We start from the raw sequence: 27,622 nt of genomic DNA, 5'->3' as shown, positions 1-27,622 counted from the left end.
CAAAAACATGCAATACACATGACAATAATAAGTAAACTGGTGATGGCACTTGAGTACAATAATTACACTCAGAGGAACACTGTAGTATACTATTATGAACAAGGTTATGCTGAGAGGAATGCAAGCACAGAGCTCTCAGCGAGGGTAACAAATTTGCCTATGCTGCGCTGGGCCGCGACTGATGGATGCAAGCAATTCCAATCTCGGACAACTTGTGGAAAGAAAGAATATCGGAAAGTATTACTGTGACAGAAATATTCTTCAAGGGTGAGTGCATGTTGGTGACGTGTTAGTCTTGTAGTGTTTATACGAACAAAATCTGTGGGAGACATCTTTATTGCATTAATAAGCAGGGCCATAATATTCCATTTAGAAAGTAACAAAGGGCTTTACAGCCGACAACATGGATTTAGATCAGGTCTGTCAACCGTAACCCAACTCGCTGAGTTACCGGATGAAACATCTGATGCAAAAACAGTGGAGGCCAAATAGATGCAATATTCTTAGATGTTTCCAAAGCATTCGACGGTGTCCTGCATCAAGATTTAATTGCAAAACTCCCAGCCTTTGGTATTGACAGGAAATTAATTTCATGCATAGGCAGTTTTCTATTCCGTCGCAAACAAAGTATGGCCATAGATAAACCCGGCTCGCAGCAACTTGAAATTTACTCAGGCGTTCCACAAAGGTCCTGTCTTGCTTCTATCTTATTTCTTATGTCTGTAAATGATATCCAGTTCAATGTTCATGGAATGGTCCAAATGCGGTTCTTCGCCTGCGATTGTGTATTACACACAGTTTAACGTAATATATGACACCAAATCGAACAAAACAATTCACTTCAATCCACCCGCTCATGCTGCGACACATGGGGCATGAGTCTTAATGCGTCAAAAATAAAATGTATCACATTTACTAACAAAAAAAATCAATTTCATCTCATGTGTACTCAAGGACACACCGCAGTCGTCAAACGCAATAAGGTAAAGTACCTGGGCCTTAATATCACGCCAAACCTCAACTGGGAACCTCAGATCTCCTACATATATCAGACCGTCGAAGGTAAACTGTCCTGCTTAAGAAGGAAACAGCGCAATACTCCGCCACACATCTAATTAAATGCCTACGAAACACTCACCAGTCCATCATTAGAATATGCTGATTTAATCTGGAGCCCTTATCAAAGACACCTAATTGATAAAGCAAGAACGCATGCAAAAACTGGCAATCAGATTCATATGTTCTGGTTATTCAAGGCAATACAGTATCTCTAAACTATATACAAAGCACATTTATAACTACTGGCACAACGAAGGATAATTTCAGAACTTAAATTCATTTACCGTTTGTACCATGGCCACTACAAAATGCCATGGTCACGTTACTTACCTGATCCGTTTTTACACTCATCAAGAACTAACCACAGGAAGGTAGTTCGCCAACTTCCAGCCGCACTAATATACATAAATATTCACTGTTTCCGTCCGCTATGTGTTACTGGAACGACTTACCTAATAGTGCTATGTGTTGTCATACTGTGGAATTTCTTGTAACCAAATTTAAGACCATTCATTTCTATTCACGATTGCTGTTGTTCTACCTTTGTAACCACTCCTGCAAGGGCCGTCATAACCTGCAGTATGTTCAAATAATATATTATTTGAACATACTGCAGGTTATGACGGCCCTTGCAGGAGTGGTTACAAAGGTAGAACAACAGCGATCGTGAATAGAAATCAGTGGTTTTAAATTTGGTTACAAGAGATCCCACAGTGTGACAACACACAGCACTATGATATAATAAATGTATATATAAATATAATCTTCATCATCCGCCTAGTTACGCCCACTGCAGGGCAGAGGCCTCTCCCATAGTTCTCCAACTACCCCGGTCATGTACTAGTTGTGGTCATGTTGTCCCTGCAAACTTCTTAATCTCATCCGCCCACCTAACTTTCTGCCATCCCCTGCTACGCTTCGCTTCCCTTGGAATCCATTCCGTAACCCCTAATGACCATCGGTTATCTTGCTTCCTCACTACATGTCCTACCCATGCCCATTTCTTTTCCTTGATTTTAACTAAGATGTCATTACCTCGCGTTTATTCCCCCACCCAATCTGCTCTTTTTTATCCCTTAACGTTAAACCTATCATTCTTCTATCCAGAGCTCGTTGCCTCGTCCTCAATTTAAGTAGAACCCTTTTCGTAAGCCTCCAGGTTTCTGTCCCGTACCTGAGTACTGGTAAGACACAGCTGTTATACACTTTTCTCTTGAGGGATAATGGCAACCTGCTGTTCATGATCTGAGAATGCCTGCCAAACGCACCCCAGCCCATTCTTATTCTTCTAATTATTTCAGTCTCAATTAGAGATATGGCAATGGAACAGCCGCTCGTTCACCAGGAAAGCGGCGGTGTTCCACCAGTTTATCAAAAACTCCGAAATCGCTTCAGACGTGATATGTCTGCAGGAGGTCGGGGCCAAGCCGGCCAAACTGCATGGATATTACACTCTGAGCAATCCTCAAAATTCGAAGGTCGCCACGCTGGTGAGCAAGTCGATAAACGGTCAAATATTAACGCTTCCGCAAACTGAGGGAGATACTAATTCCATGGTTATCAGTGTGATACCAAAGAAACAAAGTAAGGCACACACACTAATCACAAATCTGTACAGTTCTCACAAAAGCAAAGGCGGCTGCCTACCCCACATTCTCTCAGCAACAAAAGATTTAGCGGGCACCAGGGATAAGGCGGTGATAGTGGGTGACTTTCATGCACCCCACATACTATGGGGAGACGCGGAAACGTCGCCCAAAGGCTTCCTACTCGAGCGCACCGCAACGGCCTTGGGCTAACGGGCAATCAATCAGATCGGCAAACCGACGCGCACAGGTAACAGCGTCAGCAGAGACACGGCGCCCGACCATGCCTTTAGAATTAACATCAGAGACGCACAATGGGTTTCCTTTGACGAAAGCCTGGGAAGCGATCACGACATAATCCGAGTAGCGCTCTCCACGCCCAACATACGGAGAACAATAGGAATGACTAAATTAACTGACTGCCCTCGTTATAGAGAACTCCAGAGAGCGCTGGAGGAGTCGGATACAGCCCCGACCAACATGCGAGAATGGACTGAATTCCTTCGAGGAACACATGGAGACACCACTAAAGCCATTGAGCGTACAGCGGAGGTGCCGGTGATAGACTCTCACCTGGTCAGCCTATGGGAAGAGAGGTGGAAACTGGCCAAGAGGTGGAAAAAACGTCTGAACACCTGAGCCAGCGGATTGCTCTCTTGGCAGAGTAGGCCCAAGGCCACGCCAACGAGCTCGCTCAAAACGAGTGGGCGACGTTCTGTGTAACCCTATCACGAACTCTGGGAATGACCAGTACGTGGCGAATACTGCGAAGCATGCTAGACCTATTGAGCACGCGTACTGAGAATAACAAGAAGCTCCAAATTATAGTAGACAACTTCGAGGGTACAGACCAAGATCTATTCCATGCTCTTCAGAAAAAGTACATACGACCCTCACCTGCCACGGGATCGTCGTACGCGAGGAGACAATACGCGGGGTAGGCGAACCCTAAATTAAATGAAGAAATAACGTACGCGGAAGTGCATGAGGCGGCCGAATCCGCAGTTAAAAACTCGGCACCGGGCCCAGACTCGATCACAAATGCAATGATTCGAAACATGGATCCGGTAGCCCTAGCGAAAGTAACAACGATTTTCAATAGCGAATGCTGGGCTAAGGGAGACTTGCCCCAAGAGTGGAAAGTGGCTAAAATAATCATGATCCCCAAAACAAAAAAAAAAGAATCCCTCGATTGATACACTACGGCCGGTGTCGCTCACGTCCTGCCTGGGTAAGCTCTATGAAAAGGTTATCCATAGCAGATCGCAGCGACACCTGGAAGAGCGGAGCTGGTTCCCGAACTGTATTATAGGATTTTGCACGGGTTTATCTTGCCAGGACGCGTTCCTCCTACTTAGAGACAAAATTCTAACTAATATACCGTACGGCGACGAGAGATTAGATTTAGCACTAGACCTCAAAGGAGCCTTCGACGTCGTCGCTCACGACGCAATATTGGAGGAACTCGAACTCGTGGGTTGTGGTGAGAGCACATACAATTACTTAGGAGCGTTTCTTGCCAACCGCGAGGCGGGCATCAGTATTGGCCAAATCACTTCGGATTTATTTAAAATGCCTGACAAAGGAGGAAGAGGAGTAGATCTTAATGGGGAGAAAGGAGGAGAGGTCGGCCTGGAGAGCGTGTCTCTAGCCTGCAACTCCTCACTGGGGAAAGGGGAAGTGGGAAATACAGGGAAAGGTAGGTGGCAGGTGATTATGTTATGGCACAATGAGATACTATATGCACGTTGTCCAATATGCGGGTGCGCACTGAAGACGCAATACACGTAAGAGTAATCTTGTCCATACAAAAAGCAATCTTGTCAAAAAAAGGTATTTTTTGAGGAACACCTCAAGGAGCTATATTATCTCCTCCTCTTCTCTTCAACATGGCGATGCGTCGCCTTGCGCGCGATCTGGATCGGATACCCGACCTAGGTTACACGCTCTACGCGGACGACATCACGCTGTGGACGAGCAGTGGTTCACTAGGGTATAAGGAATATACGCTCCAAAGTGCAGTATTAGCGGTGGAGAAATTTTCTACATGTAGTGGCCTGAAGTGCGCATCCGAACAATCTGAGGTCATCCGGATACACGCGAAAGGCTACAAATCCAGAGGATTGTTTAACATCGTGGTCGAGGGCCAATCAGTCCGAGAGGTACCCACGAGGCGAGTCCTGGGTTTGTAGCTTCAGAGCGACGGGAGAGCAGTACAGACACTCAAGACCGTCAAATCCACAGCCCACAACATAACCCAAATGATACGTCGCGTGACGTATCGAAAAGTGGGAATGCCAGAAGACGATACCCTTAGGCTCGTACAGGCCTTAGTGGTTAGTCGAATCACGTATGGCTTACCGTACCAAATCCTGAACAGGGAGGAGAAAAAACAGGCTAACACAATAATCCGAACCACTTTCAAGGCTGCTCTTGGCCTGCCTAAATGTACTTCAACGGAGCGCATGTTAGCTTTGGGAGTGCACAATACTTTCGACAAACTGAGGCAGGCCACCCTGATGCGACAGAGCGAGCGCCTCAGCTTCACAAAAACTGGTAGGGCAATATTGGCCAGACTCAATATCCCGGCATACCCCATTTCTCTCACAGAGCAGGGGATACCTTTACCTCCTTCGATGAAATCTAAAATTTCAGTAGCCCCATGGAATTCCAAAGAATACGCATCCCGAGTACAACAAAGAAAGGTGCACAGCCCGCACACAACACATTTAATCAGCGTACTCTAATGACCACAGATACAAAACGTACTACACGGACGCCACTGTGTATGCAGAGGCGACTGGGCAGCGCTACCAAACGAGGTACGCCTTGGCAGTCGTGAACACGATCAGCCAACAGAAAATTACCGCGTCGGCCAAGGCGGGAACCCCCACCTCGGCTGAAATATTAGCAGTGGCGATCGCAATCACTCACGCGGAGCGTTCGCAAAGGGACTCGGTCGTGGTCACGGACTCCCAGGAGACATGTCGCATGTTTCCCAAGGGGCACGTGACTGCAGCTAGCCTCGCGATATTCCCCAAATCGTTCAAACACCATCATCACCTACTCTGGTGCCCGGGCCATGTAGGGCTACAGGGGGACGGAAAGGCTAACGCGTTAGCTTTAGGGTTCACTAACCGAGCGAGGGCGTCCTCTTCTAACCCCAACCACCCGCACTATCCCTCACAAAATTCCACCAATTTAAATGCCAAAGACATCCTTGCTCATCAGCGCGCAGTCCGCAGAAAATACCCGCCGCCTCACCCACAATTTAACGGGGAAGAGGCCACCGACTGGCGTAAAATAGAGATCGGGCTATTCCCCCATTTAAAATTGCTAAACGCCATGTATCCCACTCGTTATAGGGTCAACTGTCCTTGGTGCGGTGGCATACCTACCCTAATACATATAACCTCAAAGTGCACTAAGCACCCTCATAGACCAAATACCAGCAACACAATGGATAAGTTGGAGGCAGAGCTCGCCCGCTCCGACCTGGCAGGACAAAAGTCCTTAATTAGCCAGGTCAGGCAGGCAGCAGAGACCATTGGGGCCCTGGACTGAGAGGCTCCGACCACCCCTCCTTCAAATCTTTTCCATTGCAATAATAATAATAATAATAATAATAATAATAATAATAATAATAATAATAATAATAATAATAATAATAATAATAATAATAATAATAATAATAATAATAATAATAATAATTATCAGCCTGGTTACGTCCACTGCAGGGCAAAGGCATCTTCCATACTTCTCCAACAACCCCGGTCATGTACTAATTGTGGCCATGTCGTCCCTGCAAACTTCTTTATCTCATCCGCCCACCTAACTTTCTGCCGCCCCCTGCTACGCTTCCCTTCCCTTGGAATCCAGTGCGTTACCCTTAATGACCATTGCTTATTTTCCCTCCTCATTATGTGTCCTGCCCATGCCCATTTCTTTCTCTTGATTTCAACTAAGATGTCATTAACTCGCGTTTGTTCCCTCACCCAATCTGCTTTTTCTTATCCCTTAACGTCACACCTATCATTCTTCTTTCCATAGCTCGTTGCGTCGTCCTCAATTTGAGTAGAACCCTTTTTGTAAGCCTCCAGGTTTCTGCCCCGTAGGTGAGTACTGGTAAGACACAGCTGTTATACACTTTTCTCTTGAGGGATAATGGCAACCTGCTGTTCATGATCTGAGAATGCCTGCCAAACGCACTCGAGCCCATTCTTATTCTTCTGATTATTTCCGTCTCATGATCTGGATCCGGCGTCACTACCTGCACTAAGTAGATGTATCCCCTTACCACTTCCAGTGTCTCGCTACCTATTGTAAATTGCTGTTCTCTTCCGAGACTGTTAACCATTACTTTAGTTTTCTGCAGATTAATTTTTAGACCCACTCTTCTGCTTTGCCTCTCCAGGTCAGTGAGCATGCATTGCAATTGGTCCCCTGAGTTACTAAGCAAGGCAATATCATCAGCGAATCGCAAGTTACTGAGGTATTCTCCATTAACTTTTATCCCCAATTCTTCCCAGTCCAGGTGTCTGAATACCTCCTGTAAACACGCTGTGAATAGCATTGGAGAGATCGTATCTCCCTGCCCGACTCCTTTCTTTTTTGGTATCTTGTTGCTTTCTTTATGGAGAACTACGGCGGCTGTGGAGCCGCTATAGATATCTTTATGTATTTTTCAGCATATCTTTCAGTACCCTGATTCCGTAATGCCTTCATGACTGCTGAGGTTTCGACAGAATCAAACGCTTTCTCGTAATCAATGAAAGCTATATATAAGGGTTGGTTATATTCCGCATATTTCTCTATCACCTGATTGATAGTGTGAATATGGTCTATTGTTGAGAGGCCTTTACGGAATCCTGTCTGGTACTTTGGTTGGCACAAGTCTAAGGTGTTCCTGATTCTATTTGCGATTACCTTAGTAAATAGTTTGTAGGTAACTGACAGTAAGCTGATTGTTCTATAATTTTTCAAGTCTTCGGCGTCCCCTTTCTTATGGATTAGGATTATGTTAGCGTTCTTCCAAGATTCCGGCACGCTCGAGGTCATGAGGCATTGCGTATACAGGGTGGCCAGTTTCTCTAGAACAATGTGCCCACCATCCTTCAACAAATCTGCCGTTACCTGATCCTCCTCAGCTGCCTTCCCCCTTTGTATAGCTCCGAAGGCTTTCTTTACTTCTTCCGGCGTTACCTGTGGGATTTCGAATTCCTCTAGACTATTCTCTCTTCCATTGTCGTCGTGGGTGCCACTGGTACTGTATAAATCTCTATAGAACTCCTCAGCCGCTTGAACTATCTCATCCATATTAGTAATGATATTGCCGGCTTTGTCTCTTAACGCATACATCTGACTCTTGCCGATTCCAAGTTTCATCTTCACTGCTTTTAGGCTTCCTCCATTTCTGAGAGCATGTTTAATTCTATCCGTATTATACTTCCTTATGTCAGCTGTCTTACGCTTGTTGATTAACTTCGAAATTTCTGCCAGTTCTATTCTAGCTGTAGGGTTAGACTGTGCAGTGGTGGCGTAGAGGTAGAACACCCGCCTCGCGTGCAAGAGGTCCGGGGTTCGAATCCCGGTGCCGCGCAATTTTCCACCAGATTAAAAAAATCCGCGTGTTGATAAAATTTCATAAACAAGCCTGGAGTGTGGCCTGATCCCGGTGACGAAAACCGGTAACGCACTCCCTCACCAGAGCAGGATTGGCCACCCTGGTGCAATACTTGGCCACAACCTCCTATATGAACACAATGATCAAACCATTGCAATAATGTTTCTATCTATCAGTCTCATAAGAGAGAAGTGGTTCTTGTGGGAAAGGAGGAAAGGCTGGCACTATCTTCTGCAACCCATGCGGGAGCGCGGCTCAGCGCCAGCAGGGTGCGCGATATGTGATTAAAGGAAAGAGAGGGTAGGAGGGGGGAGAAAGGCAGAGGGTCGTTCCAGCAGCATCAGAGCAGCCCGGCCGGGACGGCCCAGTGGGCTCGACCGGAGGAGTAGGCTGGAGGTAGGCCGTATAGGAGGTGGCCCAGTATAGAAGTGAAGTAGTGGCGGATCAGGAAGCCCGAGGTGGTGGGATGGCCGCTAGGCCATCCACCTTTCGAAATTTCCTATAGTCTCGCCGAGAGCCCCGACGAGTCGAGGTACTCGACGACACTTAGGAAGGCCGGTAGCTGATTACGACAGCGGAAGACGATGTCTTCCTGTCGTGAACATGGGAGCCCCAGGAGGTGGAACCAAGAATATGTAATCTCTAATGGATGTTTTCAAAGCAAATATAAGTCCAGATTCAGTTAAAGCTGGCATATTCTTGTCGGATTTGAGTGACCATATAGCAATATTGTTATGTTTCAAGGGTCATGTACAGAATAAGGAATAACAATCTACACACCTTATTCAACTAATAACTGAACAAAATCTTTCCATGTTTTGTCCCAAAATCCTGCATACATCCTGGGATACTGTATTCGAATCTAAAGATGAAAATGATGCTTATAAAATATTTTTAGCCTCTTAAAAACAATATAAGATGCTTGTTTTCTGTTGAAGTATGCAAAACAGAAAAAAGGAAATACATAACCCATGGATTTCTCGTGACCTATCTGCTCGAATATGCAAACTGTATGCTTTATACGCTGAATTCATAAAGACCAAAGATCTCTTGCGGTGGAACTCTTGCAGAGGTCGGCCGCGGTGCTCCAAGTGAGCAGGGAAGGCCAGCAGGAGGTGCTCCACAGTCTGGTTCACCACAAGAGGCACAGGCTGGCGAGCTGGCTTTCCCAACGTGGTGCCGGCGGGCTGCCGTCCAGTAGCAGCCAATTCGCAGTCGGAGCAGCAACGAGGTATCCTTCGTAGGAGGCCGTGCTGTGGAAGAGGCCGTGGAGGCCGGCACAGTGATACCCGTTTGTCCGGGTGGCAGGCGATGATGTGTCGGCGCAGCCTGTGTCTCGATAAGCCTGCGGCCGTTACAGCAGGGCTAAGAGAGACGCTTGAGTGGTGGCCACTTTTTGCAAGAGTGTCCCTCTCTTCATTGCCCGAGATCCCCACGTGTGTCGGAAGCCAATGCAGGAATAGTGAGCATCCTGCGTCCTGAAGGGCCCTGTCAGGGTTCTGCAGGCAGAGAAGCGCCGCCTTGGAGTCGCAGAAGATGGCTGCCGGGGTCGCTGGTAGCTCCTCTGCAAGTAGGTCCACAGCAAGGTGGAGTCCTGCTAGCTCTGCTGCGGTAGAGTTTCGATGTCCCGGGAGGCGGCACAGCTTGCTCTTTTGTAGGGCCGGTGCAACGGAGCCCGTTTCCGGTATCACGGATCCATTGACGAAGTTGTGAAGGTGGTCCCCAAGTCTCTTGGAGGAGAGATGCTGCCGTCTGCTATAGGGCACATGCCGGGGAACGGTTCTTCGAGACACCTGGCAGCTTTGTCGAAATAGGGAATGGTGGCCGATGTGGTGGGTGATGCTGTACAGCGTTTTCAGGCGTGTCCCCTATGACTTCCTTACGGAGGCCATACAGCCGTCCCATGTGTGATGCTGGCCGGGAGCGTAGGCGGGTCAGGAGTGCTTGATATCTGCGGCATGGTGTAGGCGATCAATGTGTCGTAGCCCCTGTTGCAGGAAGAGTAATGACAGGGCCAGGCACCAGCCTCAGCAAAAATGGCGGCCACTTGTGAGGTTGGAGGAACGCCAAGACAGAGTCGTAATGCTGACCGGTGCTGCAGCTCCAGTTTCCGCAGGCGGGGTGGGGGCAGTGCCAAAAGAGGGAGGGCATACAGTAGCCGTGAAGTGGCTGCAGGGCCCACTTTGTGGTACAGCAATGTCCACGGGCAGGGAGCTGTGAAATCACCTTGCGCACCCGAAGCGTCTGGCCGCACAGGGCCTTGGTAGCCGGCAGCCAGTCAGCCTATGGTCAATGCGCAGCCCCAGGTAGGTGACTTCCTTGCTCCATGGGATGTGGACGCCCTCCAAACGCGGCCGGGCAGCTGAGCGGTGGGCTGTTGCTCTGGGATGCAGCAGCAAGGCCTCGGTCTTCCTGGCCGAAATGGTAAGGCTGATGCTGCACAAGTAGGAAGCCGCAGTGTCCAGGGCTCTCTGTAAGGCCTGCCTTGCGGATTTGTTGCGGTGGTCTCCGCACCCATAGGGCGATGTCGTCCGCGTAGATTGAGGACTGCACGGGGACGTGAGGTTGATTGGCAGGGCAGCAGGCAACCGTGCCATGGCCAGGTTGAAAAGGGAGGGGCTCACCACTGACCCCGGTGGTACACCTGCAGCGACTGGACTGGGGGTGCTCTTCGATTGACCCACACGTACCCTGAGGGTGCGATTGTGCAGAAACGATGAAAGGAACCCCCGCAGGTTGCCACAGATGCCGAGGGGGTCCAGGTCCTCCTGCACAACTGCGTGAGGGAGGCTGTCGAAGGCACCCTGTACGTCGATCAGCAAGAGCATCACGATGTCCCCGCTTGCCTTAGCGTCCTCCAGGGTGGACACCATGTCAGCGATGGAGTCTGCAGTGCACCGCCGCCGCCGGAAGCCCGTCTGTTGGTCTGCCAGGAAGCCGCGAGCACGGGCCAACCACTTCAGTCGTGCTACAGCCAAGGCCTCCATCACCTTGCAGGCAGCGGAAGTGAAGCAGACCGGTCGATAGGATGGCAGTGCCCTAGCAGGTTTTCTGGCGCCTTGAGGATGGCTGCCACAATGGCTGTGCGCCATGCCTCTGGCACCTGCCCTGACTGCCAGATCTCATTGAAGCACTCGAGAAGGCGCTGTTGCTCGCTGGCGACCAGATTGCGGAGCATCTGTGGCGTTACACCGTCTGCTCCTGGTGCGCTGCAGAGTTTTCCTCGCGTCAGAGCCGCCTGGAGCTCGTGTAGGGCAAGTGGCTCTTGGCAGAGGGCAGCGACCTGGGGGGCGTCCAAGCAGAGTGGATGCTGTGTAGACAGGTGAGCAGCTGGGCAGGGGGGTGTCCGACCGGCAGGATGGCGGCACTCTGCGGCACGGGAGCGGCGAACCAGTTAGCCAGAAGTTCCGCGAGGGCCTCTTCGCTGATTACTAGCGAGATGGCCACAGCTAGGACAGGTTGACGACTTGTCCTCTTGAGTGACTTGAGTAGTCTCCAGGCTAGGGGGCCCCTTGAACGGTCCTTGATGCTGGATCACAGGCTCACCCAGCTCTGGTTCCTCCTGCGCCGGGCCTTTCTTCTACAGTAGGCGTCCACTCGTCTGTATTCAGTCCAGTGCTCTGCCTTCCTTGTCCGAATTGCTCTGCGCTCCATGCGGCGCCTGCAGGCATGGAGATTGAGTAGGTGGAGATCCGGGGCAGGGGTGTGCGGGAGCACTGAACGGTAGCCGCCTGGGCGCACTCCGCGATGGCATCTAGAAAGTCACAGCGATCGGCCACCTCACTGCAGTGCTTCCTAAACAAAGACCCATCGATGATGTGGAAAGTTCTAGTCTTTGGCTTCCTTCCCTTTACAGAGGTGATCACAATGGTGAAGTGGTCCCAACCCCAAGCGTCCGGAGTTGTTTTCGAGGAGTAGGAGCACTATTCTGTGGTGAGGGAGAGATTGATGGCTGAGTTCACCCCTCGGCGGACATAGGTGGGTCCTCCACTGTTCAAGATCACCAGTCCGGCTCTGGTGATAGCGTCGCGGAGGCTTCGGCCTCGGCTGGAGCAGCGGCGACTTCCCCAGTCTGTGTGGTGGGCATTGAAATCGCCACACAGGACTGCCTGCCTCCCGAGGTGTAGAGCCAGTTGGTCAAGGGTGGAGGAGTCCCATAGCTTTCCTGGTCGTATGTTTATACTCGCCACGGTCGTGTCTTGGCTGCCGAAGCGCACCGTGATAGCACAACACTCCAGGGGCCCTCCTACACCGTCGGCCATTGGAACCACAGCGTACGCCAGGTTGCACCGAGCGTAGATGGCTGTCCGTGGCTTGCCGGGCTGGTGGGCATCGTCCAGGCACGGCGCGTCCGTGCAGCCGCGTGTCGTGCAGGTTGTGGCGCCTGAGTAACCGGTGTATCCCGGGAGTCGCAGGTCCTCGGCCATCGCGTACACCTCATGCCGAGCAATTATGTCGTGCTCGCTCTGCAGGAGATGCAGGGAAAGGTCTGCCCGTCGCCGTCGCAGAGAGTTATGCATGTACCAAGCCATAGCCGCGTAGATAGGATGGCCAGGCGCGCCGACGCGCGGCAGGCCGAGCGCGTGATAACAGAGCGGAGCTGTTCCCCGAGATCACGCCGCGTTTCGACGCGTACGCGCCATGCCGCACTGTATGCGCATGCGTGGGTGCGTGAACGCGAGCTTGCGCGCGTCCGCAAGCGTACGTGTGGTCTCGGCTTTAGTGTTCCACTGGAGAACACTGGGGTGGCGGCGACCCTTCCTTGCTGTTGGCTGATCAGCCATGGTGGTTGGCTGGCTGATGGCAAGCCACTGCCTGCAAGCACGTGGGTCGGAGCGGGTGGTCAGCTGGCAGCATGGTGCTGAATGCTTTCATGATGATTAGCAGGTTCGCAACCAGCTGATCCACGGTAGTCTGGGCAGAAGGCGCGGCAGTGTCCTGTGTCTCCTGGCGGCGGGACGCACGAGGGGCTGGTACCGGAGGCCTTGGTGCCGGGCTGGGGCCCTTCAGCGCACTGGCATAGGACCTCGCTGGGGATGAGGACTGCTGCGGCCACTGCTTCTCGCGGACTGCTGCCATGACAGCGCGCCTCGACAATGGCGAGGAGGAGGATGTCATGATTGTGGCCACATTGCGTTCTTCCTGCCATTTGGGGCAAGCGGAGTGTCCGCCCTGTGGCAGCACCCGGAGTTCCTGCAGCGTACGGCCTGGCAGGAGACGTTCGCCGCGTGGCTTTTGCCACAGGAGATGCAGTCGGTCGGCCACTGATAGGACTCCAGGACGTGCCCAAAGCGGCTGCACTGTCGTACACTGTACTGGGCGGGGCCTGGCTGGCCTCACCCTGAAGCCGAGCTTGAAGAGGCGTACGTGCTCCGGAGGGACCGGTCCCGCGAAACAGATGGTGACGGTGCTCCTGTCCATCGTTGCCGATAGCTCAAGGATGCTGGACTCGATGGCTTCCAGTAGGTCCATGTCTGCAGGCAGCCCGCTCACACCGTGCAGGAAGCCGGTGCTCTCGCCGCGATCGGCCGGTAGTCGGGCAATCACGCAGGTCAGCTGTAGAAGTTCATTGTCGTCGTCACCATGAGGCGAGAGAACGAGTTGAGTGATTTTTGTGAATAGAAATCACCCAACTTTCGCCGCTACCCACCGTGGTGACTTGCTGGCTATGTCGTTGCGCTGCTACGCACGAGTTCGTGGGATCAAATCCTGGACGCGAAGGCTGCTTTTACATGTGCGCTCAATGCAAATACATCTGTGAACCGTGCATTAAGAGCAGGTTACAGAAAAGTGGTTAGTCAAAATTATTCTGGAGTTCCTCCCTGAGGCATGCCTTATTAGCTGACTTTTTCTGCATTCATTTTTGTTTCGCTGTTTTCAAATGCAAACTAGCTGATATATTCAAATTGGTTCCATGAGCAGCTTCCGCAGATGCCGGAATAAGGACTTAATATGTAGTTTTCTTTGCGGAATATCAAAACAAAATAATTTCTGCTTTCTTTTTCTTTCTCCATGTACAAGGGAAGCAAAAATGAAAAGTAAGCAAGTCGGTGCAATTAAACGTAAAGCGACGCCATGGATCTTGCGAAGTGAATAAGTGGGAGAAAACGCTGCGAGTTTAAATTAGAAATTGGAACAGCTCGAATCTATTGTAGGACGGCATGATCTCCTCCAGCAGCATGAAAAAGTCGAGAAAGATAAGGTGTGCATTCTCAGTCAGTGAGACTTGCGCTCTTTTAAACAATGGAAGAAACTTCACTAAGTCACAATGGCCGTCCTGCCTGCCAGCAAAGAACTGAGTTTGTTATAAATTTAGAATACCGTGCTAGTCAGTGTGTATTGTCCACGCACGCAGCAATACAAAGGGGAGCTGGCTTCTTGCGGATTTTCTCCTTGCTAAGTCCTTGGCGCAATCGAAAACTCTACATTGCTCGTTTTCGAGCATTCGAGGAACTGTCATGGTTAAACCTGGACAACCAACCTATTCTTCTTGTCCGGTACGTGACGCTCTCTCTAAGCCAATATCGAACTGTCATTCATTTTTATTCCATAGCACCTAGTACCCTGCTTGGGCATCAGCCATACTTTCTATAGGAGACCTGTTTTATACTTTCCAGGCGTATTCGCTACCATGTGCGTTATGCTTGCATGACCGGCTTCAATGGCCATATTTTTTCATTCGGCCATTTGCCGCAATGCTTTCACTATAAAATTACGTATAGCTGACAGCGGGACGCGGCACTGGCACCTCGTCGACGCGCGAAATAGCTACGTGGCCTGAAAGTAACGCTAATGGCAAATGTGCCATTTCCATCGCCGCATTCACTATCACTGGCTTGGTTCATCAAAACGCCCTGTAGGTGACGTCCCCGAAAGCGACTGATAGGAAGAACGTCCCCAGTCTTTGGGAAACCTGCTTCTAGAGTTTCTACGTGGCGTCGGGAAGAAACACGCACAGTCCCTGCCCCAGACAGAAGCCTCTGAGAGATATTGACGCCGGTGAGGGTGCAATGGCGACTGTGCCGAAACTCACCCAAGCAAGACGAGGCACACGATGCACCGGTGACGGCCCTCGGGTGGCAATCTGAGCTACGTGGCTAGATGGGTAAGTGTGCCGACCGAGCGTAGTTCCCCAGTTCTCCGTATCATGACGCAGAAGTGGAGCTGCGGACATTAAACTGTTTTATTGAGCATGCGCAGCAACTCTGAGTACGCAAGAAAACCGTAGAGACGACAGTGCGCACGCGCACTACGCAGGAACGCGCACGGGCTCTTGCATGCCCCCGCAGATTTTAAAAGCTGCGTGGCGTTCGCTACGGGCTTTGTGGGGCGTTCTCTCGTGCTCTCGCGCGTCCACGGGGGCGCATTTTTCGATATGGCTCTTGCCCAAGATACGACTCCGGCTTGTGGTTTGACTTCGCGGCTGCTGATGTTGGCTACACAGTTTCGGAAGCTGGTATATGGCGGCGCTGAGTAGCACACTACCGGCTCCTGCGCGTGCAAGCTAGCAATCCGCCTTTAAGCTTCTGCGTTTGCCGTTTGGTGCTGTTTCGTGCGCGCACGCTTCGCTACTTCCACGGCCCTGCGCGCGGCGTACGTGGGTGGTTGCTGACGCCCAACTAAGACGGTCCAATATAACGGTTCAGCTGTGCGTAACGTTGGCTGCGCTGTGTAGACTAGCAGTGTGTTTGATGGTGTGGTTGCCTCTGATTTTAGCTTTGATGTACGCGCTAAAATACCGTTTTGAGCAGTATAGGTAAATGGTAACTTGTTGCGGTCGTCTAGTTAGGAAAGGAGAAATGCTGTAGTCAATTTAAGCTTGACGATTGGCCACATTTATTGGTATAAACGCGGCGCGCCAGCTCACTGCATTAATGACGTAGGCGCATTTTTTCCATGCATAAAACAATACTGCAATCGTTTTATACGGTGTATGGAAACATGTATGCGCAATATATAGCGAGTTCTAATGTTTCAATTTCAAGAATTATAGCTATTGTGTTTTACTGCGGCCTCAGTTACGGTATTTAAATTGTTACGAGAAGAATCGTGTTGGCAAAGGCATATGGTTCACTATCTGGTTACAATATATGAAAAGCAATACGTCTTGGACTAGATTAATGAATGTACTTAAAATACAAGAAAAGGTCTCGTAACTTGACTCAGCAGACACACCAACATAAAGAGCATAGCACCAGCAAATCCGCAACATTGGTTCGCCACTATTCACAGTACACCCTTGTTTCAGCTGCTTCCTCTCCTCCTTGTTCCTTTCGCTCGTCATGTTGGGGACCTTAACAAGAAAGTAAAGCCGTGCAATTCAATAGAACTTCACAACATCGTTTGTGAACGCTTTCTGGTGTCGTTCATATCCGATCAAATTCTGAAGATTCATCTTCAGAAAGAATGCCAAATCGCAATACTTTTCCTTTCTAACTCATTCAAACTAAAGCAGAGCATGGAGGCGTCGTCTAGCAGTGCTACCTGTTTGTTTAGTGATTCAGAAAGGAACAATAGCCCTGACGTACTCATGTTCAGGTTAAGTGACGGTTCGACAAGACTGAGCTGATTCTGTTCAATTCAGTAATGTCCTTGAGGAAACGGAGCACTTGGTTCTTTGCAGGAACATCTTTGGTACATAGCATGCTATATGAAATATCAGCCTAGAGTCACTTTTCCTTCTAGCAGCTCAGCGGTTCTCGATCTCGCAGGCGCTCACCTCGTGTGTGGCGTGGAATTTCCACCATCGAAGAGCTCATCGACGTACGCTTTTAGGTGTACCCCTTGCTCATTACCATCGCCGATCCTGAACAAGCTAGTGAGCAGCCCGGGCCTAACGTTTCCGCAGTAAAGAGACCTTGTCACATTCGTAAATTTCAATGTGTTCATATATATTAGAAAGTGCGCGGGAGTGGGATAGTCATTGCTGCCCGCTCTTTGCATCAGAATGCCGAACAGTAGTTCCAGAGATCGCCGAGAGCACGGCAAAAGCCGAAGAATAGGCCACACAATTGGCGAAACTAAATTGGGAACAACGAGCTAACTCACTCAAGGGAATGCTAGGTACAGCGAAGACCTGGCGTCTCCTAAGAGCACTCATTGGCCCTACAAAAACCATTTCAAAGAACGGCTAATCCGGCTAATCCGTCAATAAGAGGGTCCGGACTCAGAACTCTTATACAAGGTGCGAACCAAATGCTTTGGCAACACGAACCTAACATGCTACACAGGGACGTACCGGGGAGACGAGAATACTAAGCTGGACAGACCAATAACGAAAGAAGAGGTCTACGCTGCCATACGAAGCAGCCTCAAGAACACGACGGCAGTTGCGGTAGGATAAGTAAAGTGCTAATCCGCAACTTCAGTGATGAAATGGTTACTTCATTAACCAAATTCATCAACAACCATTGGGAGGCAGAAACAGTCCCGGAGGAGTGGAAACTTGTCGAAGTGGCAATGATACCTAAGCCAGGCAAGAAAGTCAAAATCTCATACCAATCTCCCTTATATTATGCCTGGGGAAGCTATGCGAGCGAGCAGTAACCGAAAAGTTACAGAACTACATGGAAGACAACGAACTAGTTCCCCACACAATGTTCGGCTTCAGACCTAAGCTTATGTATTTGGAGGAGTACACAGGATGTACTCCTCCAAATACATAAAGAAGTACTCCAGAACGTTCCCAGGTACGGAGAAAACGTAACAATGGCCCTAGACATAAATAGGGCATTCGACAATGTAAGCCACGAAGCAGTTGTCACGGGTTTGGACTACCTAAACTGCAGGCGAAGGATTGCCGGCTACGTGAAATTGTTCCTGTCAAACAGAACGGCAAGAATAGGCATGGGAGACCTTCGGCCGGAGAAGTTTGAAACACCTAATAAGGGAACACCGCAAGGGTTGGTCATCTCGACCACGCTATCCAATGTGGCAATGATCGGATTGGCACGAAGACTAGGGTAAATTGGCGGAATACACCACGCAACTTATGCCGACGACATCACCATATGTACCAACACAGGCTCACTCAGCGAAAAAGAAGAGAAACTAGAGAAAGCGGCCACCTGTGTTGAAACCAACTTTAAAGAAAGAGGACTAGCGTGCTAGACCGAAAAATTAGAGGTCCTACGAGCATGGGAAAAACATTAAACTGTTCCGACCAGTGAAGAACTGTGGCTTAAAGTCTACCTGGAAGGAATGCAGATACCCGGAGAGACTATCATATAAATCCTCGGGATGTGACTGCACTCAAACCAGCGCTGTTCTCACACCGTTACGCTACTAAAAGCGTCAACATTCCAAGTCGCACGCATGATCACGTGAGTCCCGAACAGATGCCATGGCTTGCGAAAAGAAGACACACTCAAGCTAGTTAGAAGTCTGGTGGTCAACCGAATGACATACGTTCTCTCGTACCACAGCTTCATCAAGAGCAAAATCTAACAGGCGGGTTTGATAATATGCCAGGCGTACGAAACTGCGCTTCGAATACCCCAAAACACCTCAAAAGAAAAACTCCCAGCCCTGGCACTGCAGAACACACTTGCAGAGCTAAGAGAAGTACAACTCACGGCCGAAATGGGAAAACTACAGCAGACATCCACAGGCCGAGCTCTCCTCCAGAGACACGGCTACGACGAAAAGACATATGGGAAATCTCGAGGACTGAAGCTATCCCCGACGAGTACCGAAGCACGCTTAAAATAGCACCAATAAAAAGGGGGTTCTTTAACGTGCACCTAAATCTAAGTGCACGGGTGTTTTCGCATTTCGCCCCCATCTAAATGCGGCCGCTGTGGCCGGGATTCGATCCCGCGACCTCGTGCTCAGCAGACCAACACCATAGCCACTGAGCAACCACGGCGGGTGCTTAGCCATATAGCTGTGACATCATTCAAGTAGCCTAGAAGAAACTGTATACCGACAGGGAAGCAGTTCTCATGTTCTCCTAATTCTCAAGGCATGCTGAAGTAAGCTTGAGTTCATTATCAGTCCATGGAGAAGTGCAGTAAATGAAAAAGCTTTCATCCAAAAGTATGCTGCAGAGCGTTGTCCTCACGAGCAACAGTAGACTTGCATGTTGTTATTGTGTCACGAAGCCTACTTCATGATTTAGAGTGTAAGAACACGTACAACATGTAAGAACATGATTTAGAGTGTAAGAACACGTACAAAAAGAAAAACCTGGGGTGACACTAGCATGTTTTCGCACTGTAAAACATGCACCTCTTCCAACTGGCACAGAAGTTCCTTCTCGACACTACTGTAGTGCGCAGGGACGTTGAGAAATACTTTTTAGCGGAGAGAAACATGCACTGAAAAAAAACTAGCCATCCCAAAAAGCGGTGCAGAGTTGTTAATGAATTCATAATATAGCTTCAGGTTCTTGAATGATTCGTGATGCACATATGATCCGCATAAATGAGAGCTGCGTCATCTTAGTGCAGTAATTTTAGAAGTACCGAAGAAAACGATGCAATTTCTTAGTGTCAAGAAACCAACATTTTTGCTTCTGGTCCCGAAAGCACTCTGTCAAACGTAATGCCAGAGATCCTTGCCGCACAGCGATAAAAAGGAAGATTTTGACAAACGCCCCATTTGATTCCGCATGCCTTTTGTATGAATAATTGCCATTTTTCGTTCTGAAGCTGTTGCTTCTGAATTCTTTGCAAGAGCTTGTTTTGAGAGTGTGAGACTGTCAAAGACAGTGCACGTCTGTTCTCCTGAAGGTCATTTCGCAGCATTAAATACACGTGGTCATACTTACCGCCACGCAGTACCTGTGGTGCTCCGGCATTTACGGTGTCACCAATAGGAATTTGCATACAACAGAGATGGGCTCGTGTGCTGTGAATTTATATTTCAGGACTGTAGTGCCAGTCAGGCAATTTGAGAACAGACCAGCCTACAGCAAGCAGCTGGTACTGTCTTACAGATGGATTCCAATGGGTCCCAACTCCCATTGAATCTTAGCGCATGTAAACAAATAAATATGTTTCATTAAAATTTTATTCCAGTGCACATAAACACAGGGTTCCAAAAGAAAAATGCATGGGAGGATGAATACATGCATTAATCTAGGACGGTGACTGGAGATATACTTCACACGTCACTGGTAGTGTTGGGGACACCGTTACAAATCATTTATAATATTACTCTGATATTTTACCTTCTTCGAGATCGTCAGACAGTTTGCCTGTGCTGCCGTGAAAGTGGGCTCTGCATCCTTTCTACCAGTCTCAGATGCTTTTTGTGAGTGATAATGCAAGTGAGTTTAGCTTTGCGTCGTAGGCTAACTAGCTTCCTTAATTGTCTCTCAGTACATACATGTACATCAGAGTGGTCAACTGAGGTCAACTCGCTAGGTCTGCTGTCATATTTGAAAACTGTCGAAGAGTTCAACCTGCTTGGAAGGCGAAAAACATTTCTCCATCCTTTGCTCCTTAGCACTGTTCAAGGGTGGGCGTCCTCTAAATTGTTCCAATTCAGTTTTGTCATTTGCGCAGTAATTGCCAAATTATTTTATTTTCGTTACTGCGAGTTGTTTCTCGTGTGCATGTAGTTACCATGACTAGCTAATTTTTATATTCCTCATTTGTTTGTCGAAATAGTTTACTCAGAGTACCTATATTTGAAAGCATTGCAGCCTTATCTCCCGGTAGTGTTTCATTTGTACTTTTCCTATGTGCGCATTATGGTAACCTTAAATCAGCCCTGTGATTTATCACCAGTCCTAGTTGCACTTTAAGTACAAGACTATGTGTTCAGGTGAACTTTCTTTACTCCTTGCACTACCTCGTAGCTGCTATTTCGTAGTAACCCTACGTTACATTATAATTGTGCATCACTTACGTTTAAATCAAATTATATATCCACATTGTATCATACAACAATTACTACTTTTCATCAATACTTCTAGGTATTTGTAGAAATCTACCCTTGTTAGGTTACCGCTAGCCCCTCTTTTCCTTTTTTTCTGTATACCATAGTTTGCACTTTTTTGTAACATGTACAACCTATAACTAGCTTAAGTGTAAAGACAAGTACACGTGTCACTATTCTCGGGACTCGCTCGGACTTTGTTTACCGATGGCGCTATCGTCAACAGCTGCATGAAGCTAAGGAATGAGTAGGCTGTGTTCTGTCACATATTCTGCTAGAAATGTAGCACTTGTTATTGCTGTAGTAGTGAGAGTAGGTAGCTTTGTCAGTCCATGTTTTTCTTAGGCACTCCAAATATATTTTGAGAGGACAAGCTGTTCACTACCAGAGCAAATGGTTTTGACTCTTGTGAGTAGGCTTTCCCCGCTTCGCCGTCTCGGCAGGAAAAAGTGGTGCACGAGCTTGTCGGCTCATATTGACTTGAAACTGGGGGAAAGTGCTCAGTGAAGGAAACCATTTCCATTTGTAACTTTCGTCCTTGCATACGCTTTATTCACAAATGAAGTGCAGGTTCCACTGTGATGTTTGCGCTTGAGAGCCCATGGCACCAGTTTGTCATAAACGTGTGGGCCCAGTTTCACTGCATAAAGAGATGCTAGCGTGATGACGAAACGACGAGAATAGCTGAGATGCTCCGCGTTGATGGCGCACGTTTCTACTTCACTCTCGCGTCTTTCAGGCTAATATGTCACGAGCCCTGCGTTCGGTCATCATGGTACTAAGATGATTAAATCATGAAGCTGCACTAGCTGGACGCAGGGCTGTCGATTGGGTACACGCAAATGCACACCTACGCACTTCGAGCAACGCAAAGGCATCAAAGTTGTTGAATCGGCAGCAACATAGTGCGGCACACGTGCAAGCGCATCGCCCTTGGCGTGTACCGGCTAAACCTTCATCACAGCCCTTTCAGGCCGGGCAAGTGTCTTTAGGAAGCCAAATAAATAATATCATCAATGCAATATAACTAATTCGAGAAGGGGGTTGATTTGTGCAAGCCACGACATTGATTTTGCCTACGAGTCTAATGCATTGCCGTGGACGACATAACACTCAAACAAAGCTCTGGCATGCATATAAACATCGTGTACATTACGTATGCATTATTGGCGAGACAAAGAGTTCTGATTTCGTGCTAGTACACGACACTGCAAAGAATTTGTCCACCATACGTTTTTTAAAAACCTTCTTACTGGAAGCAGGCAGCCAACAAACCGAAGCCACAAAACAAGCGCGCGGCCACGCGTCGGAAAAGTACAAAAAGAATCTGCTTCTGCCAGTTTCATTGCGTTCCATCGTCGTTCGTAGCACAGCACACAATAATGAAACCTTAAATACGGTAAAAATTTGTTCGCAAACGCCCAACAACAATATTTAATGTCGCGCCTCGCGTGGCTCTGTGTGCGGCTTCCGAGCGAACGACCAAATTGCGAGGGCGAGCTACGATAGAAAGAGAGAACTGTGAGAAGGCTAGGAGCAGGAGAGGCCGGGCCAGGAGGAATGTCGCTACCGTCTAGTCTTAATGCCGGGACCTTACTGCCACCGAAGCGCTGGAGATTCCGAGGTCGGTCCCGGCCGCGGTGGCCGCATTAGGACGGGGGCAAAATGCAAAAACGCCCGCATCCCGTGCATTCGGGGCTCCTTGAAGAACCCCAGCTGGCCGAAATTATTTCGGAGTCCCCTACTACGGTGTGCCTCCTATTCAGATCGTGGTTTTGGCGCGTAAAACCCGAGAATGTAATTTCATTTTAACATTTTCTATAGCATGGCGGAGAGCTCACTTCCTGAATCAACGGTGAACCGTACGAGAATGAACTTAGCAATAGAACTAAGTACCATACAGACTACATTTTTTTTCAAGCGAAGCTGTGTTTGTCTATTCGTTCGATTTTTCCACTTTTGCTGCTGCTGCTACTGTGCTGCACACCGCATGGGTGGGGGGGAGAACCTGTGTACTTCGCGTACAAAGAAGGAGCACGAGAGATCTTTCCAACGAACTTCGGGCTCGTCACAACAACGCCTTCAAGAACTCAACAGCCGTTGCCGCAATCTTTTGTGGAATTTTCTGGCCATCGGCACAATGCCCTCTGGAAGGTTGTAATTACGCGTAAGCCCCACGCGAAAGCATTGCAGTAGCTGTAGTGCATACCTGCGTACTCACGTGCAACAGCCCAGAGGCGAGATAGAATGGTAGAAAGACCAGAATGTGTAGATGAACGTCGTGACAAAATGGGGGAATAACGAGCCCTCCCCCGTCGCAGCTTGCACATATGGGATGATCGCGGGAGAAGGAAAAGCGCCATCAGAATGCATGCTTGGTACCGGTATCTTCAATAAAACAAACGCTACTAATAGACATGGCGACAGTTGCGGACAAACTGTAAAGATAATAATAATAATAATAATAATAATAATAATAATAATAATAATAATAATAATAATAATAATAATAATAATAATAATAATAATAATAATAATAATAATAATAATAATAATAATAATAATAATAATAATAAATGTATGGTACAGCACGTATCTGCTATTTCTGAAAAATAAACACTCTCTAAGTTTGTCCATGCCGACAGCTGACGCAGTGCGCTCAAGTGTGAAGCTGCAGTAAAGCACCGTGACGTTAAAACAATACCAAAGTGGAAGTCTAACCATAGCGTTATATAGTAAAGTAAAGAGTCGACAGCGCCGTAGGCGCCCGCAGCTGAGTTTAATGTTTCTGTATACGCTCCCTGCGGAAGCATATACAGAAACACCTTCCGGCGTCGCTCGCACAGCTTTTAGCCGAGCGCTATGATAGGGTGAAAAATCACGCCAAATGTTCAACTGCGCCGCTGCGAAGCTAAATTTACTCGCGCGATGCCGACTCGTTGTTTCCATCAGTGCCATCGGATTGTAATCAGCAGACCGTCGAGCGTGCGTTGCATTTATGACCTCAGTGTTGCAGGTACGGTATTCGACCATCTTTGTCAAGGACGTTGGTGAAGTGATACTCAAGACATCATACTGACACCATCACCAAATACGCATCACCAAACTGCACAAACGGCATGAAAGGAGGTAAAGCTTGTTACGCAGTGCAGTGCGGACGGGCAGAAGCGCTCCGGCGGCTTTGTATGGCTACTGCATGTGGGCCACCGTGGTGTGGACCGAAACCGCCTGACTCCGAAAGGGACCAGGATATGTGAGGTGCGTTCGCCTTGTTAACAGAGGTGAGTGTGCCTTGTTTTAAACTAAAGCAGCCTTTTACTCGAGTAACACCCCTGTTAACGCTGAGATAGGTACGCCTAGCATGAAAGGTTGTTCATTGTACGAATTTTGGCGTATATATGTAGCGCGACACAGACGTGGGACAAAGAATGAACGACACGTCTGGGTCACGCTGCACATATGTGCCAAGAATGCTAACTTAACAATAACTCGACCAATTGCTGTGTTGCTTGTACGATTGTCTTGACTATGCGGGTCCAGAACAATGTGTTCAAAACGGGGTAAATACTACCAGGTACAGTTTGCCCCCTGCTCCCTGGATTTTCGCTCTTTTGCTTCTTATTTTTTTTGTCGGTGTTGTGGTTTTTTATGTAACGCTGATCGATGTTCGTTGTTTTGTAGCAAACGCAAGCGTCGTGGCGCCCGCTTGTGATACAGCTGTAATAGTTTCAGGATTTACCGCCCGCAATATATTTCTTGTTCGATCGGCTTTAGTCGATGTGAGCAAAGTAAAATTCTGCGTGTATGTTTAATAATCGCTGTGTCACAAGAAATTGACCTGAGAAGTATTAAGAGATCAAGAATAATGTGTTGTCATATTACAGTTTGCAATGTGTGAAATTAGTTTGCATGTTTGCCCCATCATGGTGTGATTACTGCAATAAAAGATAACATGTTTTTACTCGCAATAGTTTGTTGCCTTTCCAGTTGCTTTGAATTTTGCCCCCTGAGGCTCCAAGAACCAGCATTCTTGGCCTGCTGCCAGCAGCCATTGGTCATCCATTCCTTTGAACAAAATAAATTTGATCTAGAAGTTCGCGCATCTTGAATCTTTTCTCACTTGCATATTTACTGTTACAAGGCAGCTATTTAGTCTGCGCTATGAATCAATTGTTAAATTAAGCTTTGCAGAAAATGCGCGCAGCTGAACGTTTGAAATGTGTTTAAAACTACGTGTCTGCACCGCATATATCGAACTCGTGCAGCTGCTGCGAACGACAGCTAGTGATAAATGACGCTATGTTCACGAATACTGACATAACTCCGAGCATGATAGGTGTCTTGGCCACGATCATTAATCGGCTGGTTTCGCCAGCCAAAATACGCTCACATAATCGTCCACCTGAAGTGTGTGAAGTTTTCCTTAAAGACTCTTTAAAACATTTCTTACCTTCCTTCCCCGACGAGAAAACTTCATATGCATGTTGATAAACATTGCAGTGGTTTTTGTTGCAACGTAGTGCGCGTCTGAACGCGAAGTGTTGAGCTGTTCGAGCCATGGGCATTGTGAGAATTTTATTTCGGGGGATCGAGAGAGGTATAAGTGTGTTTGTATATGTGTTTGTGTACACATGTACATAGAAACTTCAAAGCTCGGGCGCTGGACCCCACCCCCTCCTGCTACACCAATGGTTCGAGCGTAGCGTGCATAAAAAAATGCCGTCTGGCTCAGCACTTGAGAACAATTGGCGCATGTAGGTCGCGACCTGCAGACAAAAAAAAACAAATGCAACACCGCGTGGCATTCGCCTCCTGTACGCGCGAGCAGTGACTTCACTAAATAGCTGGAACATAATGGCGAATTCTTGAGGCAGACCATGTTTTGTCAGCGTTAGAAAAATAGTCACTGGACGCTTCGGTTCTGGAAGTTGCAGTATTGGAGTTGCAGTATAATATTGGAGCACTACTCTGGACTTGAGGCGATAACATGTGCCTTGATCCCATTTCTCTAGCACATTGCCCCGTATCAATGAAACGAAGCTCTCCTTCCATTTGCTCCATGCATTACATTGATGTCCCATGAGATGCAGCTCGTACGATTCTCTTGCATTACCACTTCGAAAAGAGAGTATATGCTTCAGGCGTTCTTCTCTGTGCCATCCATTTTGTCTGCCCGCGTACTCAAAGAATGCGATCCAAGCTTCTGAATTTTCTTAGGACCATCAAGGGGTTCAGGCTGGGCAGCCTCGGTATGAAGCCTTTATTGAAGAACTGAGTCGATACAAGGGTTGGAATCTTCGCATTTTGCTGGCAAATTTGTGTTAGTTGTATTTTGATCGGCTCAAGCTCTACGGAGAAGTCTGAATCGTTAACTGGCTCTGAAGCAGTTCACTTCTGTAGCTGTGACAGCACTAGGCGATTGAAAAGTGATCCCTGCAGATTTATCTTTACACTTTCTTTTTCTAGGAGCTCGTCCAAAAATATAGAAGCATGCTCCAGGACGGTGAACAGGAGTTCACCTGTCGTCACGTCGTCGTCGACTGCGGGGTCTTCAGTCAGTGTGTACAACAAGACAATGCGGTATTCGGCTGGCCGAACTAAGAAGGCTATCCACATCACGAATCGCATAAAGGTGACTGTGCCAAAAATATGTAATAACACTGCACTCAGATACTGCACATAATAGTCGGCATATTGCTGCATCCAACTTATTTTCTTTCTTGCCCCGGCCCCGTGCCTTCATTAGGCTCTGTTGTGTTTTAGCTGTGGACATCATGGTACGTGTTTTTATGTTGTTTCCTTTAGCCGAAACGACCGCACAGTTGTTTCTGTTGCGCTACATATTTTTGGCATAACATATATTCTCTTGCAGGAGCTCCCGTTTCAACTATGTTCTCTGGGACCTCCATCCCTTACGTATATGTATTCAGTCATTTATGTTTATTTATGGATTACATAAACTGAAGCTGCAAACCGTCAGTACATCATTTGTTAAAAAAGTATCTTGTGCTCAAAGCCCTCAAATAGTTAACTTATGCTCAATCTCAACACTGTGGGCTCGTCCGCTTGCTTCATTTGGGCTCAGTAGTCAGGGCGTGCACAGGTTGCACCATCTCAACAAACCTGATCGCTTTGGAGAAGGCAGTGGTTAATAGGATGTAACGACAAGATGCGGCACTGAAAGGGTGCGAAAGCAGAGTAAAAAAATTATGCGGATCTGACGCATACGTTCCCATTCACCTCTAGCGAAACTTTTACAGAATAAAATAAGAACAGTGAACTTGCCGCAATAAAAGAAGGGCTGGGTACTAACTCGACTCTCTTGCGCGATGCCACAACGGAGAAAGGATGAGCACGAGCGCCTGATATGAATGACGAAGAGAGGGAGAAATAGAGAGGAAAAGCGCCACGCATCCGCTTTCCGTAGAACTCTATCGTGAATTTTAATCAAACGGCTGCGACCACACTT

At 48.2% G+C, this 27,622-nt stretch overlaps 1 long non-coding RNA gene across 1 annotated transcript; it reads left to right on the top strand.

The window, feature by feature from the left end:
- The first annotated feature begins 24,295 nt into the window (after nt 1–24,295).
- Nucleotides 24,296–27,127, top strand: LOC142587503 (uncharacterized). Its single transcript, XR_012829556.1, has 2 exons — nt 24,296–24,434; nt 26,620–27,127. It is a non-coding gene; the product is annotated as an uncharacterized LOC142587503 (long non-coding RNA).
- Nucleotides 27,128–27,622: the final 495 nt, after the last annotated feature.

The sequence above is a fragment of the Dermacentor variabilis genome, chromosome 7 (genome assembly GCF_050947875.1).
Source record: "Dermacentor variabilis isolate Ectoservices chromosome 7, ASM5094787v1, whole genome shotgun sequence".
NCBI classification, from domain to species: domain Eukaryota; kingdom Metazoa; phylum Arthropoda; class Arachnida; order Ixodida; family Ixodidae; genus Dermacentor; species Dermacentor variabilis.
The sequence above is the reverse complement of the archived record's forward strand: the minus strand, read 5'-3'. Positions and strand labels throughout refer to the sequence as shown.